Below are 18,468 nucleotides of genomic sequence, written 5' to 3' on the forward strand. Positions count from 1 at the left end.
AAGAAAATGGAGAGGCTTGACTTCTATGCTGACCCAGCCAGAGGCAGGAAACGGCAAAGGATGATGATGACTTGGAAAATTCATGTCTTAAATATTACAAAGGTAACAATGATAAGAATAAAAGTTCCTCTATTATGAGCCCAATAATTTGAAGTCAAGGCCCTTATTGCTGCCACCATATGTTGCTAATGTAAGAGACTATGCAATACATGAACTGTGGTCAGGCCTGTAGCTAGAATGGATCTCCAGGGGAAGCTCACAGGGGGGGGGGGGAGACTTTGTTAATCAAGTCAATTTTTCAAAAGTTTAACAGTATTAAATGAAGGTATGTATGTATATATGGGGGAGGTCATTAAGTTAATATAAAATATAGTAATATAGAAAAAAATTACATTATTTTTTTATATCTTCTAAAACATCTCTTGAAGTGTTAATTGACTCTACTGACATCATCCCTTACTACACTCCACACCACTTTTGATAATACAGATATTTACATTTTGTAGGTTTGGTGCGTATTACTCACAATTCCAGAATATAAAAAGACGTTAAAAATTAATGTTAAAAACTGTACTTACGTATTCGAGTATGTTGTTCTTTAGAACTACGTTTCAGAGATTAACTATCCCCTTCTTCAGGTTCGTATGAAAAAAATAGGTACTTAGCATAGTACCACGTTGAAATGTAATAGAAGGATTGTGGACAAGGGTTGGTGTGGATACATTTAAAACATTATATCCCCGCCACAGATGTATATATAAAAAGCTCGTCGTTCACTAAAAACTTACACATTTAAACTATTCTCATGTTAAAAACATTAAAAAACTAAAACACTGTGTATCACTATATACAACTTGCAGGTTCGGCCTTTCCTGCTCAATTGTATACACATTGTTTTAGTTTTTTTTAACATTTTTAACACGAGAATAGGTTTATTGTGCAAGTTTTTTTAGTGAACGACGAGCTTTTTATATAACTCAAGGGCGAGGATATAATATTTTAAATGTATCCACACCAACCCTTGTCCACAATCCTTCTATTACATTTCGACGTGGTACTATGATAAGTACCTATTTTTTTCATACAAACCTGAAGAAGGGGATAGTTAATCTCAGAAACGTCGTTCTACAGAAAGAAAAATAGGAACAACATACTCGAATACGTAAGTACAGTTTTTAACGTCTTTTTATATTACAGATATTTACATCATACAAAAATTCACAATATTCCACTCCCAGCCAAAGCAATAAAACTCCCCTTTGTTTCCAAAACTTGATGTGGAAGGAATGTGTATAATGACATCAACGTCACAGATTCCTGTTTAGACAGGAGGCTAACGACAACAGGGACAGCGAAGGTACAGACAGAGAAGCTCCCCTATGAAAGAACTTTCTAAGATAATCTTCTAAATACTTACAGCTACTTACATTGTAGCTCGTAAACAAGGTGAACGCATGCAATAGCTGCTGTTCATGTTCTGTGAATTTATCCTTCACCAAGTTGTAAGCAAAATAATATTAAGTATTTTTGCTCTTCACTGCTGTCCAGGTTAATGCTTTGACCCCACAAAAGCTCAGGGTTTTGGGTCATTTTAGCCTATCAGCTCTTCACAGTGACCTGGATTGTGTGCGAAACCTCTGGGTCTGTCGAGGTGTCGGGTTACAGAAAATGACAGCATTTATCGCAATTTGCTCGCATGGTGTCAAAGCAAAGGCAGTTGTGTAACATTCAGAGTAATTACACCACAATATACCCTCATCAATAAGCAGTCCTTCAACAGTACTTTAGTATTATACGGACTACCGGATCTCAGACCGTCTGTTCCTAACCTAACCTAACACAATTGCACGAAGCAATAAATCACTTGAGCAATGCAACCAATGTAATCCGTGGCAGGACGAGGAATATAATTTCACGTAGAAAAATGAGGTAGTCCGAATAATACTAAAGTACCGTTCCAACTTTTAGTAATTTAGACTTTTGTGCAAAATTTTACTCGTCAACATTTTTTGTGTTTTTCTTTATCATCTGGTTCAGTGTACATAAAAATCTATTAAGATTCTCTGTCATATGTCTATTGTAGAATTTTTGATAAGAACAGCCATTACAAACATGATGTGTTCGGAATTAAAATACACAAAGTCACAAAATGGTGAACACAAATAGAGGCCTGCACAAGACCTGGAGCAGACCCGTTCGCGAGACATCGCTCCTGAAATGCCATGCAACCTGCGCAACACCCTCGCTTGAGCACCTTGACTGACCATCTGCCCAGATCGTTCTTGGCAGGTATCGAAAACCCGCCGGGTACCCGCAGTCGTAAGATACCTAGTAGGTCTCAGTGCGTTGATTCAATGAACTGCAAGCCCCTCCCTCTGCATGACGTAGTTGCTTCGAGTAGAAACTGCACCGGGCTCACACCTGTCTGAAGTGTTGCCAACTGCAATAGATTTTCACTACTTAAAAAAGGGAACTCAAAGCTTCGTAAGCCACATCGCCAATGAAATGAGATTTACGAATGTTGCTACCCCCCCCACACACACATTGAAATAGGTTTTCCGTGGCACAGGATCCATAAGTATATGTCGTAAACAAGCAATATACGTATATATAGTGATATAGGGCAGGACTGAAACATGTCACGTTCGACGCTGAGGTCGCGAGTCGAACAACACACTGTTCTACTGCGAACACCAGGGCCGTAGCCAGCCAGGATCATTGCCGTTAACCTCGTTTGGGGGGGGGGGGGCAAGTACTTGGATAAACGTGCCAACAATAACAATAATAGTAATAAAGTAGCATGAAAGGCATTATTATCCTCATAAATCATGCAAAAAGGGGGTAGAAGTCGGTTCTGAAGCATTTGTGTTGAAACAGAGGATTAGAAATATTTTTTTCAAAACGTCAATTTCACATTAGGTAATAATGGAAAACAAGCACACAAACTGTTTTTGAAAGAAAGAAAGTGCATGATAAATGCATTCCAAATGTGCATACATATAGCATGTAAAATTTCCATCTACAATATTTTCTTTTCACATGGAGCAACGTAAAATAAGAAATACATATGCTAACACTAAATTGTGTACATATTTAAAATTTCATTAAAGCATATATATTATTTAAATACATTAGATAATCAATTCATCCAACTCGTAACAAACCAACTTTAATAGCAAATAATATCACGGGCCGCCATGGAATTCTCTGTTTTAAAACTTTTCTCACTTAGATCGTTCGGCGCCCAGGGCCGACTCCCGCTACCCCCTTGCTACGGCATTGAACTTGATGAGACTGTATAATATTTTATAATATATTTCTACTTTCATAATATTTGAAATCAAGGTGTTGCAATTACCCCTCCATTCCCCCTCTGCAGGTGCGCTTGGCCGTCTGGAAGGAAAATGCAAGAAAAATATGAAAATTAATTCCATCTTGAGTACCTTTTAGCCCTGCTACTCTTAAATTCTGCTAGCCTGTTTTTTCTTGTACTTTAATGTTTGACCCCCATCCTGGCCCCTCCGCTAGACTTAATTTCCGTCCAAGGTTGGGGGTAATGCCCCCTGCCACCCCCCCTGGTTGCGCCACTGCGTGCCTGGTTAAGGCACCATGCAATGAAAAACAATTAGTTTTCAGTGAGGAGATTTTTGTTTGCTCGATCATTCATTTAGATAAATGAAGCTGTAATATTACGTTCCTCGTAGGACTTCGTAGGATTTGGTAGCTACGTAAGTAGGCAACACTGGCTGCAGCCGTCCACGTGGTGATGAAACACCTGGAGCGACACGCTGCCGGAGGGCTGTTTCCTTCCAGCAGGTTTTGCAGGCGCCCGGGTCTTGTTGAATGCCCAGTTACCTTGTAAGCGCAGAGCGCCTTGAAGACCAAGAACCCGGGTAAAGATGCAAGTCGACTCGTTGCCGTGGGCAGGCGAGCAGGTATACCTGTCCTCGCGTGCAAGCGGGCAGTGGGTAGGTAAAAGGCAAACTATGCAGCCCTCTGAACACAAATGTCCTCAGTTTATAAATGTGTAATATTCGAACAGAAATGACAGTCTGCATCAATTATGAGATATTTTAATTACACCGACTTATCAAAATTTCACAGTATATGTGGACTGGAAATAATAAAATAATATGAATTGATTTTCCTGAGAAAGTAGATGTAGATAGGGAGTGTATAGTGTACATAAGTACATATGTATCTATTACACTATGTACAGTATATGTATCAGACTTTTCACTGGTGTTCTCTATGATTCACATAAATTTAATTTCTTGAAATATTCAATTACTAAATTTTTTTAACGCCCACATTAAACCAAACCAGAAAAATTACTTTCAAATATTTAGTTCTGATTTCACTAGCACATTTTCATAATTCCCTTTTAATAATAAATAAAGCAGTTTCTATTTCAAAAATACAATGAATGCATTATTTTTTTCCTGAGTGATTTGTGTACATTATCATTTGCTCCTCATATTGGCATAGCACATTTTGCCAGCCCATGTGGCAGAGTGGTTAGCACATCGTGCTACGATGCCAGGGGTCCCAGGTTTGAATCCCAGCTTGGGCATGGATGTTTGAGTGTGTTTATTCATCAATTTCATCATATACTTTTTTCGTAAACATTTTTTTGCCTTTGATGGGTGTGACATCATGCACATGTAGGATTATGGATCAATGCAAAGGCTATGAAAATAATCATAAATAGATTCTTCAAACTAAGGTTTGTTTCAGAAATGAAGTAGGACTCTTCAGAGCGTAAGATGTATTAACAATAAATGAGACAATTAGAACGAAATTAGAATTAATTTAGTTTCATTATGGTACACTACTATACCATAATGAAATTAAATTAAGTGGAACCACCACACACAAAACCCTATTACTTCTATGAAAAGTAATAGGTTTGAAACAATGTTATTTAAAAGCTATGAAACTAATGTTTGTATTAATAATTCCAAATTATGCTCCATTTTCCCTTTAATTTCACATAAGTGATACTTTCACTTTCACATGGAATGGCCCCAAACGAAATTAAGCTCTATGTGTATTTATGATATAAAGGAATTTGTACTTTATAATTTCAAGAGTAGTGATTCTTTGTGACAAGGAAACCTCATCTTGAGAAAACGCAAACATACCTACAAGCTTTCGACATAAAGCCAGAACTCCTTCCCAGGTTGATAAGAACTCTTAAGCGTAGGAACCCAATTGTTATGGACGAGTTCCCTCCCCTGGAAATGTACCTTCGCCAGTTTAGTACAAGATGGATGGTTTCTGGATTCATAAAGGGCATAGACAAACACCAAAAAATTGAAAACTACACAGTTGATTTTTTGCTCTACTTGCCATATATTGTAAAGTCGTTCTTTACAGAGAGATAACTCGCAAATACAAGACAAGTGTTGCCAGGTCACTTCCTTGTTCCATTTCACCATGCTTGGTTCTAACAGGCTAAATGTGTCAAATGTGTTTTGTCACAAATTGAAGAGTAATAGCAGTAACTTAAGCTAATTGATCTTGAGCAACAATTTTCAATTGATACTGATAAACACAAAGAAAATTGTAAATAGCTTTGGGGGTTGTTGATACATTTCGTCCATCTGTACAGTTGCTGTCAACTAGTAGCGAATATTAAAACCAATCCTCTACATCAGGGAAAGTCACCAAGTCTACAAAAGATTGATCATTTGCTTGGATAAGCACATATGCACCATATGATTATCATACATTACATTTGAAAATATCAATCACAGGACAAATTTAGAATACACTATATAGCCAAAAGTCACCGAAGTGAACATGGCGGTAGTATCATTGTCTGCAGTTCTTTTTTCTGGTTTGGGCTTGGACATTTTATACAATAGCATTAACAGTTTGGAATAGGCCCTTTTTTTTCCTCTATCAGCCCCTCCCCTAAAGCAGGGTTCATTGCATCGTGATTTGAGGACAATCAGGTGGATGTGCTTAGCTGGCCCATTCAAAGCCCCGACTGGAACCCCACAGAACATCTTTCGGATGAACTGGAGCATCGGTTACGTGCCAGACCCACTTGACCGAAAACCACACAAACTATTCACGAAGCTACAGGACTAATGGAAAAAAAATCCACCAGCAATATACCAGAACTTAGTGGCAAGCCAGCCCCGAAGAGTTAATGCTGTAATAATAGCGAAGGGAGGTCCAGCATCTTATTAGTTATCTAGTTGGTGACTTTAGAATAAACAGCTGGGTGTCCGGTGACTTTTGGCTATGCAGTGTATACAGGTGATTCAAAAAGGACTTTACAACTTCGAAAGCATATAGAAATTCATGTTGGGTCGATGTGCCTACCATTTGTATTGCGGCATACATCCCACCTGAAGTTGATTTCATTCCAGACTTTCACCAGTAAGTCAGGCGTCACTTCTGCAGCGGCGGCGTTAATTCGAAGTTTCAGCTCAGGAAGATCAGCAGTAAAGGTGGTAAAAAAAGCCCGATCTTTAATGAAACCCCACAAGAAAAAATCTAGCACGGGCAAATCTGGGGAGCGAGGTGGCCATTCAACTGGACCTGCATGACCAATCCAAGGATGGTACCCCATCCTTGTCGAACTGAGGAATTAGAAAATTTTGCAACATATCCAGATACAAGATACCATTTACGGTTGCCTCCTGGAAGAAGAACGGACGGTACAATTTTTGTTTGCTAAGGACACAAAAAACATTGACCTTACGGCTGTCACGAATATGCTGCAAAGTTTCATGCAGGTTTTCACTACCCCATATTCGGCAGTTATGGGTGTCAGGACTCATCACTAAAAATGACATTGTCTAGGAATGTCTCGTTAACTGCAATTCTATCCAACATTTGCACAGAAAATTGCTGGCGAGCAACTATATCTGCATCCGTAATGTGTTGAAACATTGTTAGTTTGTATGGCTTCAAGTGCAAGCGTTTACGTAATACGTACCAAACAGTCGGTTATGGAATGCCAGTCTCACGTGATGCACGTCGGGTTGATTTCGTAGGACTCCAGGTAAAGCATTCTCCGAGTTGTTCTACAGCAGTTTCAGGAACTTGTGGTCGTCCTGGTGATTTTGCATGTCGTACAGAACAACCAGTATCAACGAAGGTTTGGTGCCAAGAGTAAATTCTAGGCCTACTAGGAGGCACCTTATGATACTCCATACGAAACTTACGTTGCACTGCAGTTGCTGATTGCGTCTCGTGAAACCAAAACACACAGCGAGCACGTCCCGCACCTGTAAAAGTAGCCATTTTCAAGAACAATGCTGACAGCTCTACTGGTGGGTGAGTTTGGTACTAATGGACTACGCGAGTCAAAACTTGATGAGTTCTGCTTTGCAATGGCACCTCAACCGACTCTGTAAGTTATCTGAATAAATTTCTATATGCTTTCAAAGTTGTAAAGTCCTTTTTGAATCACCCTGTATGTATATGTACCAACACAGAAGGTTGTGAGAAATGCCCAGCAATGGCCCTTTGACTCAAACACCATCTATAGTTCCTTTCCTTTACCTTTCGAAGGGGAGGGTCTACATTAGACAAAAAAATATATTACTCTTGGATGTATGAAAGCCCTATGTTTACAATCCATAAAGTCACACAAGTAAGCATGCTCTACTCGTTACATATCACCTGGGGAAGATTTCTCCACATGCGAAGTTATTTTGTTTCCATCAGATAAAAGAAGGATGAATTTGTGCATTACGTTACTAATGTCCCTCTTCAAAGAATGACTCAAGACGTATGAATTATTGTAGACAGACAGACAATTTGTAATTTTTTGTCATCATTCTGGACAAACCTCAAAGCACAAGAAAGGAAAGAACAGGAGGAAACAAAATAATATGAAGTGGATTGAGATTGGGAGGTTGGGGAGTCCAGTTAAATTGTGTGCAGTAGCTCAATCCAGGAATCCTGTGTTAACAAGCTTCTTGAGGAAGAATTTCACATACGCAAGTTCCGAACTTTGATCCCGAGGTTCTTTAGCATTCCCAGGTTTCCTTTCTCTACAGTCATGAAGACTGGCCTCAGATATTCAAGGTCGGACTCCATTAAGTGCAAGGCATCGTGGAAGTCTTCACTTTTCTGATATTCTGTGAAAGAACAATAATAGAAATGTCAGTAGTATTAACAGCAAAGTTTAAGTCAATTTTAGATACACCTAGACTTAAAGATAATAGACCTACAGTGATCCAACAATTGGAGGCTGCTCTTAAATGTACATAAAATACACTACTTTAGCATTCGTGTGGAGGGGAAACATATGCCCTACAAAATTAAGCAAAAGCAAATTGTCTATATCTACTGTGCATCCATTTCCTTGCGAGGCCGAGAGATCGGGAGAAGTGTGGCGGGCGGTGCTAACGAAGATGCCAACATTTTCGACTAGTAATGTCCCGCTTATTTTTATGAACATATCTTTAGCATGCAGATATTTATATTAATATTGCAAAACGAGCACTAACATGTGTTATAAGAGTTGTTCAAAGTAATGTCCACCTACATTCACACATTCCTGGCATTGTTTGATGAAATTTTGATTCACATGCAAAAGTTCTTCTTCTGTAATTCTTCCAAGTTATGCCCTTATATTGTCTTTTAGTTCGTGGACGTAAAACACCATGGAATTTCTGTGCAAGTAGGTTACACACGTCGCGACACGAGTCTGTTTTCACGTAAGTGTCATACATAAAAATTCTTTGTTTGACCATGATAAAATTCACATATAATTCCTGGTTTTCAAGGCAAACTTTCAAAAAATTCTAGTATACTGCAGATGTTTTCTCTGCTTCAACTTTACGTATTATCGCCTCTCACCACAGATACACATAGATATATTAACAATATAAAAGGTCTGTGTGATTCCAATGTATCAAAAAATTCTAATTCAATTCAATTAAATGGTATATACATATATTTAAAATATTTAATTTATGGTGCGAAGTTTACATTTACCATTTCACAAACTCGCACTCGATAAAACATGTACAAGTCACAAATGTTATGGGATATGCTAATCTACGAAAAATTGTTAATTGTATAATAATTTCAAACTCAAATTTAACTAACCAACTTCAAGAGATCTTATCTCGCAATAATCCTCTGTCTCCAAGATAGATTGTTCTGCAAAGGTCACTAACAAAGTAAACTGAGAGAATTCTGTTTAATATTCAACGTAGCCATGACTTCCTTCCTTGATAAAAACAAAAGCTATACTGTGAAAAACCTGCCTCAGGGCATTTATAAATATGTCTAAATTCAATGTGATTTGGATTTATTAAAGTCACAATTTTTCACGTCTACAGAGAAGAATTACAGAGTTGCTTCTAAGTTCACGTTATACCAATGGCGTGCATAAAAGGTAAGATACCGAAACACTGCTTCGGAATGAAATTTGAATTTTGCATAATTCCCAGGATACTTAGACACTAACGCCGGCTTTAGACAAAAGCATTTCCTTTAGAATTTTTGCTAGCATAAATGCTATGTAAATGCATCCAAAAGTCAGACAGTAACTTTACACGTGAACATTTCATGTAACTTTTCGGCTAGCTTTTGCGATTACAATGTATAACATATACAGCATGAAAGGCACGTCGAATGGAAACGTTTGGCCCCGTGCCGGGGTATGAAATGACACGTCATTTCGGGGGCCATGAGTGCACAATGTTACAGAAACTGATTTCAGTAAGTAGTTTCTTCTGTAAATTTGAAGAAATCCGTTCGGGCGATATCACATATTTACCCATTTTTTAATATTATTATTATTTGTTTTTTCATATTTTTTTTACAAACTAAAATAATTTTGAAGTATTCTAACATATGTAATTACTAGAAATGTTCAAACCTTGTAATAGTGTGTTGATACAGTACGTGCCATACTTGTTCGTACAGGTTGTATACATAGTATGAATCTCCTGTGTACGTGTTCAGATGGTGAAATATGATAAGGAAAGTGTCCATAAGATTCAGTTGCTCGGACAGTCTGTTTCTTATTTCCACACAAACATGAAAACTTCGTAATTTATGAACTTTTACCACTAATTTAAGTTTTATGTGTGGCATTTCAAAATGAAATTTCCCACAAAATATTTTCAAACATGGTCCAAGCCTTTCAATTGAAATAAGAAGTGAGACAAAATTCCCACATACCTGTTTAGTGTTACAATTGCTTCGATTTTTAGCTCTAGTGTGACAAGGTAGTCCAATTTTCTGTTAATTGTTAAACACTTGGAAGTGGTACGTCCGTTACCATATGACACCCCAGCAGTTCCGATACTTTCTTTTTTATTATTTTTTTTTTTTTAAGGTTCTCTCAAGGCACTGTGCTATGCCACTGGTCTACATTGCACAATATGATGATAATGAATTGAAATAAAGACCAACATAATTTCACTCCTTAAAAACAACAGAGGATGTAGACACATATGTAGAAAAGGAGTGAAAAAAAACTGTGGACAATTTGCCTACCATTATCTTTGATGTTGACTGTACAGTAACATGCACAATGTTCCTCTCTCATCTGCGGTTCCCTCCTTCTGAACTCTCTCTCTCTTTCTTGCTCGTTGGCATGCCAACAGGAGCCAGGCTGCAAACTCGTACGAAATCAGGGTACCAGCTCCTATAGTGATCTCTATAAGCCTCACAGATAGACTATCTAGCCTACATATGTTAGTCATATACATGATATCAATAATAAAAAGTGGGAAGGCGATGTAGAGTATATCTTGGGGTTGCACATGTTGTAACTGGAGGGAAGGATGCTTAGGTACATGATTTTTATAGGGTTCCCTTATAGTTTCTTGATGGTGGAAGGGGATAGGCCACACTGCTCTGTGCCACTGCACACACACAAATATGTAACTGATAATTTCTCTCTCCCCGTCTGTCCCTTTCTCTTTCTCTCTCACTCTCTCTCTCTCTCTCACACACACAGAAACATACACACTAATTTTTTGTACTTACCTTAATAATACTTTGGCATAATGTTCATCCACGTCATATCTCCTGATATACTTGGAGAGATCCATTGTAAACAATTCAGAAATGACGTACCATCTAGTCTTTTCTGCATCCTTAAAGTCGTCCACAACTTTCAAAATATAACTACTATATAGTTTTTCGTGGTTATCTATCTCAGCCTGGATGTCTTGAATTTCCGAATCTGGCAGGCATTTTGTACAAAAAACTTTTGCCGCGAAGGACTCTTTAGTCTTTGTGTCCTTAACGCAATAGACTTCTGCAAAACCGCCTACACCAATATTTTCTTTCAATTGGTACCCAAATATCCTAAGATTATTAACATCCTTTCGTCCCCCTATATCACAGTCTCCGTTACATGTGGAATGTTACCATCACATAAAAGAAGGATGAATTTGTGCATTACGTTACTAATGTCCCTCTTCAAAGAATGACTCTTCAAGACGTATGAATTCTTGTAAACAGACAGACAATTTGTAATTTTTTGTCATCATTCTGGACAAACAGCAGAGCATAAGAAAGGAAAGGACAGAAGGAAACAAAATAATATGAAGTGGATTGAGATTGGGAGGTTGGGGAGTCCAGTTAAATTGTGCGCAGTAGCTCAATCCAGGAATCCTGTGTTGACAAGCTTTTTGAGGAAGAATTTCACATACGCAAGTTCCAAACTTTGATCACGAGGCTCTTTAGCATTCCCAGGTCTCCGTTCTCCATGCTCTTTAGCATTCCCAGGTCTCCGTTCTCCACAGTCATGAAGACTGACCTCAGATATTCAAGGTCGGACTGCATTCAGTGCAAGGCATCGTGGAAGTCTTCACTTTTCTGATATTCTGTGAAAGAACAATAATAGAAATGTCAGTAGTATTAACAGCAAAGTTTAAGTCAATTATAGATACACCTAGACTTAAAGATAATAAGGCAAGGCCGAGAGATCTGGAGAAGTGTGGCAGGCGGCGCTAACCGAGATGCCAACATTTTCGACTAGTAACGTCCTGCTTATTTTTATAGACATATCTTTAGCATGCAGATATTTATATTAATATTACAAAACGAGCACTAACATGTGTTATAAGAGTTGTTCAAAGTGATGTCCACCTACATTCACACATTCCTGGCATTGTTTGATGAAATTTTGATTAACATGCAAAAGTTCTTCTGTAATTCTTAAGTTATGCCCTTATATTGTCTTTTAGTTCGTGGACGTAAAACGCCATGGAATTTCTGTGCAAATAGCTTACACACGTCACGACACTCACGTAAGTGTCATACATAAAAATTATTTGTTCTAACGTCAACTTTGCGACTGGCATTTCAATCGCCTCACTTACACACAACACACATACACTGCAATTACACAAAGAAGTAGCACGGCAAGTAACCAGAAACCACAAACTTTCACACAGTACGAAATTAACACACTCTTGGTTCAAGGTCTGTTCCTCACTCCATTCGCAGCTCTGTCCAGGGCACCTGTAGTCGCGAAGGAAAGAACAACTCAAGCTCGGAGCTTTCAGATTGCAAACAATGCTCACGAAAATCATTAACGTTTAACGGTTTAGTCTGCAACATAATCTTGATAAAGTGTTGCACATTCAAAACCTCCAAACAATTCCGAGCGAAGCAAAATGCTTTCGAGGGTAAACTTAACTGGGACGTTACTGGTCGAAAATGTCGGCATCTCCGCTAGCGCCGCCCATCACACTTCTCTCGATCTCTCGCAAGGAAATGGATGCACGGTATTATCTATTTTTCTGTTACATGCTACGTCAGGGTGGCCACTCTAGGACCATGATAAAATTCTAATATAATTCCTGGTTTTCAAGGCAAAAAATTCTAGTATACTGCAGATGTTTTCTCTGCTTCAACTTTACGTATTACCGCCTCTCACCACAAATACACATAGATATATTAACAATATAAAGGGTCTGTGTGATTCCAATGTACCAAAAAATTCTAATTCAATTCAATTAAATGGTATATACATTTCAACGATGCAAATAGCACGAATTCTTACAGAGTGTACAGGGCTATTCAAAAATAATTCGGCAACATATCGGAAATATAATTAATTAAAGCTTTTCTACAACTGTGACCTCCGGTTTACCACTGTTTTTCCCAAGTTCTTCACTGCTTTTATTTGAAAATTTTGATTTTCTCAAAATTTCGGAGTTGGCTGTAGCCCCCATCAGCTCCCCCCCCCCCTCTGCGTATACAAGCATGCATAACTTAAGCCGATACACATGGCAATCAGAAGATGCTGGAGAAAGTATGGACTAAATTTCATTTTCAATTTGATGTATGCAGGGTTACCCGTGCAGCACACGTAGTAAACTTGTAACTGACATTGTAAGTACGAGTAAATTCTGAAATCTAAGCTTTCATTTGATGACACTTTCTTCCATGTAAATAATTATAAAAGTTCACATTTGTGTTCAAGTTCTTGGATATGGATGTCTGGAAATAGCTTTAAGTCAAAGGGAATTTGAGTGATAAGGATATTAAATTAAGAATAAGGATATTAAATTAGGCACCTGGAATGTTCTGAGCCTTTACCGGCCTGGGGCATTTCAGTGTACAGTTAATGAGATACTTAAGTATAAATTAGATGTAGTAGCTGTACAGGAAGTTAGGTGGCCAGGAGAAGGGAATTGTAAAACTAAAAATTATACTTTTTTCTATGGTGGTACTGAAAATCATAATTTTGGAACAGGCTTTTTCATAAGTAATAGAATTATCTCGGCTCTTAAAACAATAGAATTTATTAATGATAGGATATCATATGCAGTTTTACAGGGTAGGTGGTGTAAAATTATTTTAATAAACATACATGCACCAACGGAAGATAAAGATAATAATACTAAAGATGATTTTTATACAGAGTTAGAACAGGTCTTTGATAAATTTTCTCAGTATGATATGAAAATTCTGTTAGGTGACTGTAATGCACAGATTGGCAAAGAAGAGACATTTAAACCCACGATTGGTAAAGAAAGGCTTCATGAATTAATTAATGATAATGGTATAAGATTGATTACTTTTGCAACCTCAAAGAATTTAATTGTGAAAAGTACCACTTTTAAACATAAAGATATCCATAAATATACCTGGTCTTCTCCAGATGGTAAAACTCATAATTAGATAGATTATATTCTCATTGATAAGAGAAGGCATACTAGTATAATTGACGTTCGTACACATAGAGGTGCTGACTGTGCCAGTGACCATTATTTAGTAATTGCTAAATTAAGAGAAAGACTCTCAGTGATAAATCATAAGCAACAAAATCTAAAAGTTCTAAAATTTCATACAGGAAAGTTTACTGATGAAAGATTACCAAATTAAACTGTCAAATAGATTTGATGTTTTGCAGGATTTAAATGATGATGAAAATATAAATGAAACAGACGTAAATAAGAATTGGGAGCACATACGTAATGCAATAGAATCAGCAGCTAAAGAAAGTATAGGATACAATAAACCGAGAAAAAGTAAGCCATGGTTTGATAATGAATGTCATAATCTAATAGAAATAAGAAATCAGGCTAGACTCAGGTGGTTAAATAACTCTGATGATACAAATCTAAACAATTATAATAGAATAAAGCGAGAAGTTAACCGCACGTTTAGAAGTAAAAAAATAGATTACTTGAAAAGCAAAATTAACGAAATTGAAACAAACAGCAAAAATAAAAATATCAGAGATTTATATAAAGGTGTAAATGAGTTTAGAAAAGGGTGGCAACCTAAAGTAAACTTGATAAAAGATAAAGACGGTGATTTTCTTGCTGACCCAAGCGATATTCTAAATAGATGGAAGAACTACTTTAATGACCTTTTAAACGTCCATGTAGGAGATAAATCAGAAGTGAATGAAGTACACACAGCAGAACCTTTAGTTCCAGAACCTAACTTGACTGAAGTTAAAGATGCTATTAAAAGGCTAAAGAATAACAAAGCACCTGGCATTGATTTAATACCAGCTGAGTTAATTAAATATGGTGGAAATTCATTAATATGTCAAATTCATAAATTAATTTGTTTAATATGGAATAAGGAAGAAATCCCTCAACAGTGGAAAGAATCCATAATTGTTCCTGTGTTTAAAAAAGGTGATAAAATGAACTGCAATAATTACCGTGGAATTTCTCTACTCTCAACAACATATAAAATATTATCTAACATTCTTTTAACAAGACTAACCCCATATGCTAATGAAATTATAGATGATTATCAATGTGGATTTAAACGCAACAGATCAACTACAGATCAAATTTTTCACTCAGACAGACACTAGAAAAAAGTGGGAATATAATCAAAATGTCCACCAGCTATTCATTGATTTCAAAAAAGCATATGATTCGGTCAAAAGTGATAAATTATATAATATATTAGTCGAGTTTGGAATACCTAAGAAGCTTGTTAGTATGATAAAAATATGCACCAGTGAAACAAAAAGTAAAATTCGTGTGGGTATTAATGTGTCTGACAAATTTACAATTCATGATTGGTTAAAACAAGGAGATGCATTATCTCCATTGCTCTTTAATTTTGCCTTAGAATATGCTGTTAGGAAGGTAAAAGAAACTAAAGAAGGACTAAAATTAAATGGTGTGACTCAGTTGTTAGCATATGCAGATGATGTAGACTTACTGGGGGATGATGTGAATACAATTAAGAATAATGCTAAAATATTTTTCAAAACTGCTAAAGAGATAGGTTTGGAAGTTAACAAAGAGAAAACTAAATATATGCTTACAGGCCGAAACCAAGTGTTAGGTAATAATCAAAATCTAATTATTGATAACAACTCGTTTGAAACAGTTTCCAAATTCAAATACTTAGGAGTAATATTAACAAATGAAAATTATATTAAAGAGGAAATAAAAAGTAGGCTTAATTCAGGAAATGCATGTTACTTCTCTCTTCGTAAACTTTTGTCTTCTCGTTTAATATCTAAGAAACTAAAAGTTAAAATATACAAATCCGTAATTTTGCCTGTAGTATTATATGGGTGTGAAACTTGGTCCCTTACATTGAAAGAGGAACATAAGTTACGAGTATTTGAAAATAAAATCCTTAGGAAAATATTTGGACCTAAAAGGGATGAGGAGACAGGTGAGTGGAGAAGGTTACATAATTTAGAACTACATAATTTGTATTCATGTCCAGATATTATTAGAATAATTAAATCAAGAAGACTTAGGTGGGCAGGCCATGTGGCACGAATGGGAGAGGAAAGAGGAGTTTTCAGGATTCTTGTTGGGAAACCTGATGGTAAGAGACCTGTAGGAAGGCCAAGACGAAGATGGAGGGACAACGTTGGGATGGACCTAAGGGAAATCGGTAGGGATGGAAAAGAGTATATAGATCTTGCTCAAGATAGGGACAGATGGAAGGCCTGTGTTGCTGCACACATGAACCTTCGGGTTTAAGAAGGCTTGAGAGTTAGTTAGTTAGTTTTGGTGCCAAGTTTACATTTACCATTTCACATACTCGCAGTCGATAAAACATGTACAAGTCACAAATGTTACGGGATATACTAATCTACGAAAAATTGTTAATTGTATAATAATTTCAAACTCAAATTTAACTAATCAACTTCAAGAGATCTTATCTTCCGTCTCCAAGATAGATAGTTCAGCAAAGGACACTAACAAAGTAAACTGAGAGAATTCTGTTTAATATTCTACGTAGCCAAGACTTCCTTCCTTGATAAAAACAAAAGCTATACTGTGAAATCCTTGCCTCAGGGCATTTATAAATATGTCTAAGTTCAATGGGATTTGGATTAATAAAAGTCACAATTTTTCACGTCTACAGAGAAGAATTACAGAGTTGCTTCTAAGTTCACGTTATACCAATGGCGTGCATAAAAGGTAAGATACCGAAACACTGCTTCGGAATGGAATTTGAATTTTGCATAATTCCCAGGATACTTAGACACTAACGCCGGCTTTAGACAAAAGCATTTCCTTTAGAATTTTTGCTAGCATAAATGCTATGTAAATGCATCCAAAAGTCAGACAGTAACTTTACACATGAACATTTCATGTAACTTTTCGGCTAGCTTTTGCGATTACAATGTATAACATATACAGCATGAAAGGCACGTCGAGTTACAACATCTATGCTGAGTGCACTTGGTTTACTTTTGAAACAACTTAAATATTCTTCCATACGTGTACAGTAAACATTGTAAAGTATGTATTTAAGCAGCGCCATTGTTTTGTACCAGCAGGCCAGCAGCGCTGGCTCACAGCATAACAGTTACAAAAGTATTTCTTTAACTTTTAACTTTTCATTATTTCTTCCCTGAGACCACAAAAGAATCAACCTGCAAGCCTCTAAGGTTCCTATATGAGGCCATCCACACCCTCTTGTGGCATGTTGACAAAACATCTGCAACACCCACCCTGGCCAGCCTGTAGGCTACAATGCCAGCAACGATCTGAAAAATCACCACGTGGCCTTGAAGGATCCAATGGAAGGGTACATTATGTGACGGAGGACTTTGCTTTCCAATAGAGGGCTGGAAAAAAACAAAAAAACAGAGTGCCATCTGTATAGTCTTCTGATGTCCTCAGTATTGCAAACTGCATGATTAAGTGTCCATGTGCGCTGTATACTGCCAGTATTCAAAGCACATGAGAGTCGGTTGAATAGTTATCGGCTTTTAAAAATGTGAAGTGATACTGGTGATACATTGTTTACATCTCACACGGCCGCCATTACAATTTCACTCGTGACCCAGAAGTCGCTTCTGATTGGTTATTCTACAGAAATAGGATGGGTTCTATCCTTGAGAAATGCCATGGCATTTTGGTCATGGCATAAATGCTAAGGAAAATGCTTTCGTCTAAAGCGGTCATTAGAAAGTGTCGAGATGAGCCCGTGAAAGACTAAAATCCAGCAAAGCAGTGGCATGCGGTGTTTTTATCAAGGCAAGCCTGCCCCTTGATGTACTATTGTTTAGTTAAAAATTATATATTCAGTGCTTCGGCTATCTAAATGGTCACCGCACGCCACTGCGTTATACTTACATTAACTGGAACTGAACCACTGTGTAATCCTTTGAATACAAGGCACCAACTTAGTCAATAAGCTATCGATGAGGCCCACCGTGAGGAATTGAATTGTAGTGTTTCTGGTTCTGATTATTTGGCAGTTATGTTTCAATTTCTTTAAACTTCCCTTGAATTCACTTGAATGAACGTGGTGATGATTAATTTGGGTACTCCTATCTTTGCGTAGGATTGAATTGAAGTGTGTTTTGGGTACACTTTATGCACAGGTAGGCTAATCCAGACTGGCTCTATTAAGTTTGAACTTGGCAATAGAAATTTCATCAAGTTTTCAGTGCTACCAGTTAAGATTGCTCATTTTGTGTATTAGTTTGGGTTCTCTCAGAATGTAAGCTTAAGCTTAAGTCGCACAGTGATGTATGATTAGATTAATTCCAGGCTGGGACTCGAACGC

At 37.2% G+C, this 18,468-nt stretch overlaps 1 long non-coding RNA gene across 4 annotated transcripts in view; it reads right to left on the reverse strand.

Annotated features, from left to right (window-relative positions):
• Positions 1 to 5,915: 5,915 nt before the first annotated feature.
• Positions 5,916 to 18,468, reverse strand: part of LOC146000196 (uncharacterized) — a 59,777-nt gene continuing 47,224 nt past the window's right edge. For 2 of the 4 annotated variants that reach the window (XR_014443481.1, XR_014443480.1), the window contains 2 exons: positions 11,649 to 11,822; positions 5,916 to 8,105 (listed from right to left, as the gene is read on the reverse strand). This is a non-coding gene — a long non-coding RNA (uncharacterized LOC146000196). Of the gene's footprint in view, positions 8,106 to 10,977; positions 11,823 to 18,468 lie in introns of all 4 variants that reach the window. The other 2 variants (XR_014443482.1, XR_014443483.1) reach the window with 2 other exon arrangements.

The sequence above is a fragment of the Lepisma saccharinum genome, chromosome 16 (genome assembly GCF_977018435.1).
Source record: "Lepisma saccharinum chromosome 16, izLepSacc3.1, whole genome shotgun sequence".
Lineage (NCBI taxonomy): Eukaryota > Metazoa > Arthropoda > Insecta > Zygentoma > Lepismatidae > Lepisma > Lepisma saccharinum.